Source organism: Paramisgurnus dabryanus, chromosome 22 (genome assembly GCF_030506205.2).
Source record: "Paramisgurnus dabryanus chromosome 22, PD_genome_1.1, whole genome shotgun sequence".
Classification (NCBI taxonomy): domain Eukaryota; kingdom Metazoa; phylum Chordata; class Actinopteri; order Cypriniformes; family Cobitidae; genus Paramisgurnus; species Paramisgurnus dabryanus.
This window is the reverse complement of record NC_133358.1, coordinates 1,449,184-1,461,801: the sequence shown is the minus strand read 5'-3', so window position 1 is coordinate 1,461,801 and position 12,618 is coordinate 1,449,184.

Here is a 12,618-nt window from a genome sequence, read left to right as displayed (position 1 = left end):
ACAGTTTGGTTACAAACATTTCTCACAATATCTGCCTTCATGTTTATCAGAACAAAGAAATTTATGCGAGTTTGTAACAACATGAGAGTGTGTAAATGATGACATAATTTTCATTTTTGGGTGAAGTACCCCTTTAACATTTTTATACCCAGGGGTAGGGGTGTGCAGCGGAGTCAGTATTTGTATCTGTATTTGTATCTGTATCTGTAACAGTCTCAAAATTATTTGTATTCGGATGAAACCGGAAGTGGGTGGGTCTTAAACCGGAAGTTTGTCATATTACATTAATATGGCATTTTAAATGCTTTTTTGCTTTTTATTATAATTATAACTTAAATAAATGTAAATATTTATTAAAAATAATAATACAAAATACAGCAAACAACAAATTTTTAAAGCCTCATACAGCTTGTGCTATAGGGAATGTGGAGTTGACGTCACGCCGTGTGGCATTATGAGTAATCCGCCATATTTGCAGGATCGCCTCCTATCCCGCTGTATTTGAGTTAGTGTGTTGGAGGTTGTTTTTGTATTTTCTGTCGAGATATTAATAAACTTCGATATGTTTGGTCAGTACTGCTCGATCAAGAACTGCCACAGCAGGTCACACGATCGTTCAGGGAGGAAACTGAACAACGGAATACGTTTTTTCAGCTTTTATTTGGGGGAAGCCGGTGGAGGAGCTGACGAAAAGACGCCGGATCGCGTGGTTTGCCTGCCGCAATCAGGAGAAAAACTTTTACTTTTCAAAAAAATCCCTGCATCAGCGAGAGTGTGTTTGCTGCATTTTCAGTCATTCAGTAATTTGTGATTAATAAAAGCAGAACCACTTAAATTGTCTTGTTTTTATGCTAACACTGTCAAACTAACTTGTAAATGTAAATTATGTAACGTTATTTATACATTTCTGATCAACCTCACCACATGAGTTATAAAAATAAATCTTTAGACAATTTTGACGATTATAACAAATATTTTTTATTAAATGCAACTGCTCAAACCCACTGCTTGTGAATCTTTCAAATAACATAACGTTAGCTAAATATTTAGCATTTTGTTTGTTTTAATAACTTGGCCAAGAACAGAAGTGCCATCTTATGAACATGTGTTGATTCATTGCACAAAATACAACGGATATTTTTTATAGAATCATTAAGATACGTAGGTATTAATACATTGTAAGTAAATGGCATATTTCTTTTAGCTGGTTTGCCAACCGTCATAAAACTCCGAAAGAAGAATGTCATCTTACTATGAGCTTGTAGGGATTTATAGCTCTTAAACTCCTGCAAAGTGTATGCACTCAATCCAAAAACAAGGTAATAATAACAGATATGTGAGCGGAGGTAGTGCGTCTGGAATGGATCCGTAATCCAGTCATGGGCTGCTAAATCCTATGGATCTGTTGTTTATTTGTCCAAATAAAGTTTTTTGGCAGTAGCACTTAGTTTCTCCCGATAGGGTCCCTTCTCTTTTTCTTTTAAACTCCTCAATTTCTTCGGTTCTTCTTCAAGTTTACCTAGTTTTAGCTTAACACACTCACAATTAAATGGCATAGCGGTCGGCGGTGCCTCTAAACATGGCGCCCACGTCCCATAATGCAACACTGCGGTGACGTACATTAACATTCCCTATGCATCATTGTATTGTAGCATTAAAATAACAAACTTGAAAGCACGTTGACAAAACTGTAGGCTAGATCACCTTTAAATGTTTATTGTGCCTGTCAGCACGGTTCCATGAGACCCATTCTTTCTAAATGAGTGCGATGTTTTCAGAAAAAAATAAGTAGCCTACATTAATCCCTCATAGAGCGATTCAAATATAGTAATTAAACATCTAAAATGATTTGTTATTTGTAAGTTTTCTAAAAGAGTGAAATATAACCTTTTTTTTTGAGTGAAATATAACCTAATACTACTCATATCCATGTCTGACATCTTGGTTTCAGTTTAAAAACATGCAGGAATTTGAAAATAAAATGCAGGACTTGCTTGATGCTTAAAGAGTTATTAAGGGAGATAAAGTTCGGGAACTGATTTATGTTAAAAAAGTTAAGATCGACAAACTCGCGCTGACTGACAGATCCGAAATGCAACGGAGAGACACGCAAGTGGCGCAGTATATGCACAGAATAGTTCAAAAACATCTGTTTTGATAAGAATTTACGAAAGCATAATAAGCATTAGAACAAACTTGCTGAGCTCATTTTTATCTATGTCCATATAGCGTTTGCGCGAATATAACGAATTGTTTAAAAAAAAACTTTCTTACTAATCTTCATCTAAATAAATAAATAATCAGATATTTGTTTAAATTTTTAAATAACAGTATGCTCTATTAAAAATCAGTTTTGACTTAGTTCAAAACCAGCAACATGATTTAAAACAATAATGTAATTAAAAATATTTAATTAAAATGTTTCAGTTGTTATTTGCTTACTTTATTTTTATGTTAATTGCAGTTCATGTCATAGTATTCTTGGGTTTAAATTTGCTTTTAAAATGTTACATTTTCATATTTTTATCTATTTACTTATTTATTTTATATTCACCTAGATTGACAATAAAGCTTGCTTCGACCAGAAGTAATTAAAATATCATCTACCGGTGCCACAGAGATACGAGTTATTAACAAATATTTTATTATCAGCGTGCAGCATTTTATCAAGGTTTTCTGGTCTAATTAAATAAAACGGATTTTTTTTTACAGTTGGGTTAAAAGAAGTTTGATATTAGCAGCGTTTTTAAGATTTTAAACTAATTCCAAAACAGCTCGCGTTTCTAAATAAGGGTTGCGCCGAGAATGTCATTTTATAGATTGCACTCATTCACTTCACACACATATTATTCATGCTTTAAGGGGTTTATAATTTAGAGCTGTTCCTGTAAACATGTGATTATGTCTGGCCGAATATTTTCTCTCTTATTCGGATGAATTCGTTGTTCGTTTTGAAGCTATTATCCGTGCCCTTCCGAATAACGTATTCGGCTTCGGTCACATCCCTACCCAGGGGTAAAAGAAATGTATGTTAAACATTTTTAGTTTGTCTTTTTTTTGTTACTGCTACTTTAACAAGACTAATTATTCAGCCAAGCTTATTTTGTACTTTAATAAATGAACAGCTTTTATGGGTTTTAAGACACAGATATGTGCTCACAGTTTGCCCATAGAATGCCCAGTGGTCCCACAATTTTCCCGCAGTATGCCCACATTTTTCCCACATATTTGTATTTAAATAAATTTTTCCACACAGTATTTTGTATTTGTGATATCTGAATTTGTGATAGTAATTTGAATTTTAAAACAATTCCATGTATGTATGGCTATCTCAGATCATATGCATGTGAAAGGCAGTTTCTGGTATAAATAGCAGAACACAAAAGGCTTTCTGTGTCAGAAATGCAGTCAAAAAGTGGGACAACAAGGATAACTGATCATGAAGGTAAGAACCTTAACCATGCCAGGTGAGGGATATATTATGGCTGAAAAAACAATAAACCAATTAATGAAATATTCATGTCATTTGTGTGTTTGACATATAAATTTGTATTACCTTTTTGTTAGCTGTCCTATTTTGAGATAATTATTAGCCTAATAATAATAATAGTATAATTAATATTATATAATACATTCTTGAAACGAGGTTAAACCCTTGGAAAGACATAGGAAATAATATAGAAATTTAGCCCATTTATAGACGTCTTTTCAACGACCATGAAAAGACGTCTTTTAGCCTTTCACTTTTCAACCAAATTTAGCCTTTTTCTAGACGTCGATTTATAGACGTCTTTTCAACGACATGAAAAACACGTCTTTTCACCTTTCACTTTTCAACCAGAATTTCACGTCATTAAGACGTCTGGAGAAGTCGTCGTTTCGACGTCTTTTCAACCAGATTTTGCTGGGTGGGATTGCATTCTTTTAATTTTACTTTAACTTTTGTTACATTTGCTATTCGGAGTATCTGTGCTGTTATCTACATTTTTATCCCAATATGATAGGCCACGCTACCGAAGCGCCACCTAACTAAGTTGCTGTTACCAAAAAAGCATTAAAGTTTTGCCTCTTTGCTTTGATCTTTTTACTCTCATATTCTTAATCAAGCGAATATCTCTACGTGGGAGTCATCTCATTTGATAAATCACTTACTGTCACGGTGATCCGTGTCATGTTTTGTGTCTGTTCTATATTGTCATCACCTGGACACTTGTTAATTATCACATCATTCATTCCACCTGTGTGTCATTAGTCTTTGTGTATTTATACCAGTGTTTGTGTCACACTCATTGCCGGATCATTGTCGTTGCTACTATGTTTGTACCCTGTTCCTTTGTTCTGCTTACCTGCCTTGTTTAGATTCCAGTGTTTTGTTTCCTGTTAAATTATTAAATGTTATTTATTCAGTTTAACTCTGCACTTGCGTCCTCACTTCACAAATCCAGCAAACCAGTCGTGACAGAATGATCCGGCCAAACTGGACGCAGCAGGTTCACGGAGGGCGGCTCCCCCAGGAGTTTCATCGAGGGGGAGTAGTGACATCGGGGTTCACTCCCCATCAGCCCCGATGTCTCTTGGGGACCACCGTGAGCGATCGCTCGCTCCTGCGAGCATGCGGGAGGAGGATCGGCCCAGGCGGTCCCCCAACGGTTGAGTCGTCGTCGATGGTCCCTCGGAGGACCACCATCCTGCTCGCAGGGGGATCCGGAACGGACCACGCCTGATCATTTCCCCGGGGTGGCTACCGAGAGAGGGTCTCCGTTTCCGCGAGGGGATGGGAGATGAGTTCCGGGGGCAGCTGATCGTCGGCGATTCCCAGGAGGGGGGTAATTCGTCTGCCTCGGTTCTCGGAGCGATCGCTCCGGTTCTCCTGGCGCAGTCCGGCCAACCGTTCCTGTTGGTCTCATCCCGGCGGCTGCCGGCTTCGCCAGGGTCCCCAAGCCCTCCACCCCTCCCTTGGACTCTCGCTACCAGACTTTGTTTTTGTTTTGTGTTTATGTGAGTGTCTGGTAGCCACTCGTAGAGGGAGGGGTTATGTCACGGTGATCCGTGTCATGTTTTGTGTCTGTTCTATATTGTCATCACCTGGACACTTGTTAATTATCACATCATTCATTCCACCTGTGTGTCATTAGTCTTTGTGTATTTATACCAGTGTTTGTGTCACACTCATTGCCGGATCATTGTCGTTGCTACTATGTTTGTACCCTGTTCCTTTGTTCTGCTTACCTGCCTTGTTTTGATTCCAGTGTTTTGTTTCCTGTTAAATTATTAAATGTTATTTATTCAGTTTAACTCTGCACTTGCGTCCTCACTTCACAAATCCAGCAAACCAGTCGTGACACTTACGAAAGCCTGTTCACCAAGTAACCACATTATTTGAAATTAAACGACACTAATCACAAATTAACCATGTGATGTGAAACTAAAGTGATACAACCACAAATCAATCTGCTAAAAAAACATTGTAACAACAATTAAATCTAATATCAAATGCAGCATGTCATGATTAGGCCTATAGACAACCCGTTTAATGTTACAGTTCTAAAATGTAAAGTCTAAAATGTTAATATTTGCCATCCGCACAAACACTATGCCTGACAGAATCCAAAAATTCGTAAACAATAAAAAGTACAATTTGTGTTGAAATATAAGATTACACATCAGGTCAACAAGGTTGCAGCAATAATATTAGCATGCTAAATCAACAACAACAACCGTGGTTCTTGTTATAACTGTAATGACATTCAAATAACACTTCTCAGTAACTTATTACAAACTGTCACATCTCGCCAAATAAAACTGATCGTTATAACTAACCTTGACTTCTTTGTCTTCTAACAACCTTTTCCTCTTTTTAACCGTGTTCTTGGTATATGGTCCTCTTTTTAGCCGTGTTCGTGGTATGGATCTTCAAAGGTCTGTTGTCTTCTTCAAAGTGAAAGCCTTGAAATAACACTGGCAATATCAAAATAATCTCCACGCGTGTCAAACAACAGGTCTTCGTAGACCCGCTGTCAGGCGTAACTGGGTTTTCCCAAAAAAATAAAAATAAAAATAAAATGATGGCAATACTCTCAAAGATGTTAAAGTGTAAAAGTGATGTTTATTTTACAGTGCTTAAGAGGTGAATACCAATCCAACACTATGTACAAAATTAACAAAGAAAGAAAACTGTGAAAAAACAAAGGAAAATGTAAATGTATATGTAAATACAAGCCCACTACTTTAGGACAAACAAAGATTTTCTCACGGCACCACACTTGCACGTTAGCTAGCCAGGTAAACTGACCCAGATCATTCTCCGGGGCACCTTCTTATAGGCCAAGCCCCGCCCCCTTTTAGTTGAGACCATAATATACAACAGAGGTGAGTAAACAGATAGTTATGTACTTTTACACAACCCAATTATATATACATTTATCTGTATCAACAAAATATTCATAGGAATCAAAAGGTGATCAAAATAACAAACACAAAAGATAAATAAAAATGATAAACACATAATAAAAATATCTAGTTTAATTATTTTCCCCCTTGCAACAGACAGGATAATGGACGAGCCGGCTTCCGGCTGCTTTACGCCGACACGCCCACCCACAGCGGACCTGGCGCTATTTATCCCGGCCGCTGGTGGCGCTCGGGTTCGACCGGCCAATAATGTAGAAGCAGCGTGGAAGACCGGCAACACAGACGCTAACAAACGCTCATAACAAGGAAGTATAGCCATAACAACAGGACCAAACATCAAACGAAAGACAACGCTAATGTGTGTGTGTGTTAAAGCCAGTGTGAATACAGTTGGGGATGGAAACGGAATGGATATGTATGCGTGTGTGAAGACCAGCATGCTATCGGCGTGCGTGTGCACCCGCCGCCTCAGCAGGAATGGAGAGAATGAGGTATGCAGGCCATGACTGCGTATGTATGTGTGTGTGTGTGTGTGTGTGTGTGTGTGCTGCACGGACCAACGAGCATAGGGACAGGTCACTCTGTCACATCACCTCCCTCCTCTCCAGGCTGCGAACTGACCGGATTCCGGGACAGGTAGTCGGCAATCCTGTTCTGGACCCCAGGTCGATGTCTGATCTTGAATTTGAAGGGTTGCAGGGAAAGGTACCACCTAGTCACCCGAGCGTTGTGATCCTTCATGGTATGGATCCATGTCAAAGCTCGGTGGTCAGTCTCTAGCATGAATTCCCTTCCCAGCAGGTAGTACCGGAGGCTCTCCAATGCCCACTTAATCGCCAGCCCTTCTTTCTCCACGGTAGAGTATCGCCTTTCACGGGGTAACAGTTTCCTGCTCAGAAATGCTATGGACCTTTCTTCACCCATCTCACCCTGGGCCAGGACTGCTCCAATCCCCACATCTGAAGCATCTACCTGAACTGTGAACTCCTTCTTGAAGTCTGGACTTAGGAGGACGGGACCCGAACACATTTGCTTCTTCAAGGTGGTGAGGGCCAGCTCACAATCCTCAGTCCAGACAATTGGGTTTTTCATATTCTTACAGAGCAGGTTGGTTAACGGGACGGCGGTGGTCGAGAAGTTTGGTATGAATCGTCGATACCATCCCACCAGTCCCAAGAAGGATCGAACCTCCTTCTTCGTCCGTGGTCTTGGGCTTCGTTGGACGGCCTCTACCTTGTCCACCTGTGGCCTCAGTTCACCATTTCCCAGATGGTACCCCAGGTAGTTAGTCTCTGCCTTCGCCCACTCACACTTTGCCACATTCAGGGATAAGCCAGCCTCTTGGATCTTGGTCAGAGTGTCTCTGAGGTGCCGAAGGTGATCCTCCCAAGTTGCACTGTAAATGACCACATCATCCAGGTATGCCGCTGACCACTCTTCACATCCTCTAAGGACTTGATCCATGAGTCGCTGGAATGTTGCCGGCGCCCCATGCAGCCCAAAAGGTAGGACCGTAAAATGATATAGCCCCTGTGGAGTCCGAAATGCCGTATAGGGTCTGGACGCCTCCTCCAGAGGAACTTGCCAGTAACCTTTACACAGATCCAGCGTGGTGATATACCTGGCTTGACCAATCTTCTCCAGCAGGTCTTCGATGCGTGGCATGGGGTAGGCATCAAACCTTGACTGGGCGTTCAGTTTACGAAAGTCAATACAGATACGTAACGTACCATCTTTCTTTGGGACGATCACAATAGGGCTGCTCCACTCGCTCTTCGAGGGTTCAATGACTCCCAAATCTAGCATCGTCCCAATCTCTGCTTGCAGCGGTGCCACCAGCCTCTCAGGAATGCGGTATGGTCGCTGTCGTGAAGGTGTCTGGTTGAGCAGGTGGATCTGGTGTTGTACCAAGCTGGTCCGTCCAGGCCTCTGACGGAACAACGAGGGCAATCGGCTCAGAAGGAGGTACAGCTCAGCCTGTTTGCCCTCTCCCAGATGACGGAGATTAACTTCTGCTGGCTCTCTCACCTTCGGCTCAGGTTGTTCATCCTCCAGATCATCCTCCAGATCATCCTCCAACTCACGAATAAACAATACAGTCTCTGATTTGCTGGGTGCCTCCTTCCACTCCTTAAGTAGGTTGATGTGGTAGGTCTGTACCATCTTACCCTTGTCTGGATGCCGCACTTCGTACGTTACCGGTCCCATTCTCCGGACGACACTGTATGGGCCTTGCCACTTCATTAAGAGCTTGTTTGCAGATGTGGGCAGCAGTAACAGTACCTTCTGTCCAGGTTGCAGTTCTCGAGATCTAGCATTCTGGTCATACCATGTCTTTTGTGCTTTCTGTGCCTGTCGGAGGTTCTCTTGGGCCTTCTCTCTGTAGCTTTCCAGGCGGTCCCTCATTTCAAGGACGTACTGGACTATGCCCTTCTCAGACTTCGTCCCATCTCCAGACGTAGCGGCCTCCCATCCTTTTCGTAGGAGATCCAGAGGTCCTTGTACCCGCCAGCCATACAGAAGCTCGAATGGAGAGAAGCCCGTCGAGGCTTGAGGCACCTCCCGGTAGGCAAACAGCAAGAATGGTAGCCATTTATCCCAGTCCTTTCCAGTGTCCGACACAAACTTACGAAGCATGTTCTTTAACGTTTGGTTAAAACGCTCCACTAATCCATCAGTCTGTGGGTGGTATGGGGTTGTCTTTAAGGCAGTAATGCCTAACTGCCGGTGCAGCAACTTCATCAGCCTCGACGTGAAATTAGTCCCTTGATCTGTGAGGATCTCCTCAGGTATCCCCACCCTGGAGAACAACTGGACGAGTGCATTGATGATCTTTGGAGTTGTGATGGAACGAAGAGGGAAGGCCTCTGGATATCTTGTCGCATAGTCACTGATGACCAAGATGTACTGATGCCCCGCACTGCTCCTTTCCAGTGGCCCCACAATGTCCATGGCGATGCGCTGAAAGGGAACAGATATGACAGGCAAAGGGTGTAAGGGTGCCCTACCCCGTTGGCGCACAGCACTGGTCTTTTGGCATGTGTGGCATGTAGTGCAGTATGTTTGTACATCAGTATACATGGAAGGCCAAACAAATCGTGAACTAATGCGTGCATAGGTTTTCTGGAGTGCCATATGCCCTGCCCATGGCACACTGTGACCTAGGTGTAACACAAGGGGACAACAACATGTAGGGACAACCAGACGGGTAGATTCATTATTTTGCATGTACAATATATCATTGACAACAACATATTTTTCCCCACATAAATCAGCTTGTTTCCCCTCTAACACCCTGGTAAACAGGGGTTTCAAAGACTCGTCAGCTTTTTGCAACTCTGCAATGTTCTCTGGGACCTGCCAGTCATGATTTCCCAGACCTTCAGTTTGAATCGTGGGAGCTGGTGTACCCAAACCTTTTTCCAGTCGCCGTTGGCGACGTGACTTTCTGGGGCCTTTAGTCCCGCCCTGCAGCAGACTATGATGTAAGTCAGGCAAGGGCTGCAGACCGGTTTTAACCTGTGCCCGTGTCATTACCGGACAAGCAACATTGACACCATTAGTGACAGATAAACATGGTTCAACAGAATGCAGTAGATCAGTGAGCACTGGTAAGTCTCTCCCTAAAATCATGTCAGCAGGTAAGTTATCTACAATTGCCACATTTAACAGATAAGTTTGGTCCTGCACACATACATTCACCTCAGTTTGGGGATACTGCTTTACATCCCCGTGAACACATTGTCCACTGACCAAGTGATCAAAATTAACATGTGACATATGACATTTCTTAAGCAAAGATAAGGAGCTGCCAGTGTCCAACAAAGCATTTAAACATTGTCCGTTCACAGTCACTTGCACATTCTGGGTTTTGCGCACATTGATTACATTGTCCTCCTCTCTAGGGACATAACAAAATCCAGTCAATTTTGCCTTACGAACTGGACACACTGTTGCCTTGTGACCCAGTTGTTGGCAGTAAAAACACACAAGTTTTTTCTCAGGCGCCCCTCTCTGGGCCTGAGTTGCCTCAAAGTCAATGTTAGGTTCCCCAAACCTATTGGAAGTGTTTTTGACAGTACCTTTAACGGGTTGAGAGCGCTGACTACCACGGTGAGCGTTGAGATACTGCTGCGCCAGCTTGGCAGCATCCAGTCCCGTTGATGGCTCATGTTCCTTGACCCATACCCGAATCTCGTAGGGTAGGACCCGCAGAAACTGCTCAAGGACCACCGTCTCACCAATCTCCTCCTTTGTGTGCAGCTCAGGTCTCACCCAGCGACGGTACAAGTTCTTCAATCGGTTGTAGGTTTCTGTTGGTGATTCTCCAGCTGGAGTCGACATGGCTCGGAACCGCTGGCGGTAAGTCTCCGGCGAAATGTTGAATTTTTCCAACAGCGCCTCCTTCAGCTCGGCATAATCCTCTGCTCGGTCCTCGTCCATAGCCAGGTAGGCTTCGAGCGCTTGCCCAGACAGCAGGGGAACCAGATGATAGCTCCACTCCTCCTCTGGCCATCTCCAGGTCTTAGCGAGCCGCTCAAAGCGATGCAAGAAGCTCTCAATGTCCTCCCCTTGCTGGAAGACTGGCAGCTTCGGCTCTGTCCGTGGCGTTGACTGGTGGTGGTGCCCCATGTCGATTCGTGAGTCTTGGTCTACCTGACGAGCTGTGCTTCTCCGCCGAGCTGGTGTAGGAAGCTCCATACGTGGACTGTCGTCCTCAGTTGACGACTCCGCCGGCCGGACAGCTTGTAGAATCGACTCTCGCAGACTCTGTATCTCCTTTACATAACGTTCCTCCCTCTGCTCCTGTGCGCTTAGGAAGTCACGTATCACGGAATACATCTCACCTTTAGATGTCGCCGCAGGTGACTCGGGTCGTTGGGGCGATGCCACCTTGGGTCGCACTTGGGAAAACTCTCTCTCCTCCTCTGTAGAGTCAGCTGTGTCCCAGGCCACATCAGACTTAGCCATAGCCTTGCTCTGTGAGCGAACCCCCACTCTAGGTTTTCTACCTCTGATTGCAGACTTGCGAGTAGCCATCCCACTTCTGACACCAAATGTCAAACAACAGGTCTTCGTAGACCCGCTGTCAGGCGTAACTGGGTTTTCCCAAAAAAATAAAAATAAAAATAAAATGATGGCAATACTCTCAAAGATGTTAAAGTGTAAAAGTGATGTTTATTTTACAGTGCTTAAGAGGTGAATACCAATCCAACACTATGTACAAAATTAACAAAGAAAGAAAACTGTGAAAAAACAAAGGAAAATGTAAATGTATATGTAAATACAAGCCCACTACTTTAGGACAAACAAAGATTTTCTCACGGCACCACACTTGCACGTTAGCTAGCCAGGTAAACTGACCCAGATCATTCTCCGGGGCACCTTCTTATAGGCCAAGCCCCGCCCCCTTTTAGTTGAGACCATAATATACAACAGAGGTGAGTAAACAGATAGTTATGTACTTTTACACAACCCAATTATATATACATTTATCTGTATCAACAAAATATTCATAGGAATCAAAAGGTGATCAAAATAACAAACACAAAAGATAAATAAAAATAATAAACACATAATAAAAATATCTAGTTTAATTATTTTCCCCCTTGCAACAGACAGGATAATGGACGAGCCGGCTTCCGGCTGCTTTACGCCGACACGCCCACCCACAGCGGACCTGGCGCTATTTATCCCGGCCGCTGGTGGCGCTCGGGTTCGACCGGCCAATAATGTAGAAGCAGCGTGGAAGACCGGCAACACAGACGCTAACAAACGCTCATAACAAGGAAGTATAGCCATAACAACAGGACCAAACATCAAACGAAAGACAACGCTAATGTGTGTGTGTGTTAAAGCCAGTGTGAATACAGTTGGGGATGGAAACGGAATGGATATGTATGCGTGTGTGAAGACCAGCATGCTATCGGCGTGCGTGTGCACCCGCCGCCTCAGCAGGAACGGAGAGAATGAGGTATGCAGGGCATGACTGCGTATGTGTGTGTGTGTGTGTGTGTGTGTGTGTGCTGCACGGACCAACGAGCATAGGGACAGGTCACTCTGTCACAACGCGTCTCTCTGAATTTGGTAAAACCAAAGGTCAGTTTGAATGTGCTAAACGCAAAGGCTAGTTTTATTCGATGCATAAGCAGCGTCTTTCAAAAAATTCAATCAAGCCAATTAGAGGTGCCATAAAGAAAATAGGAG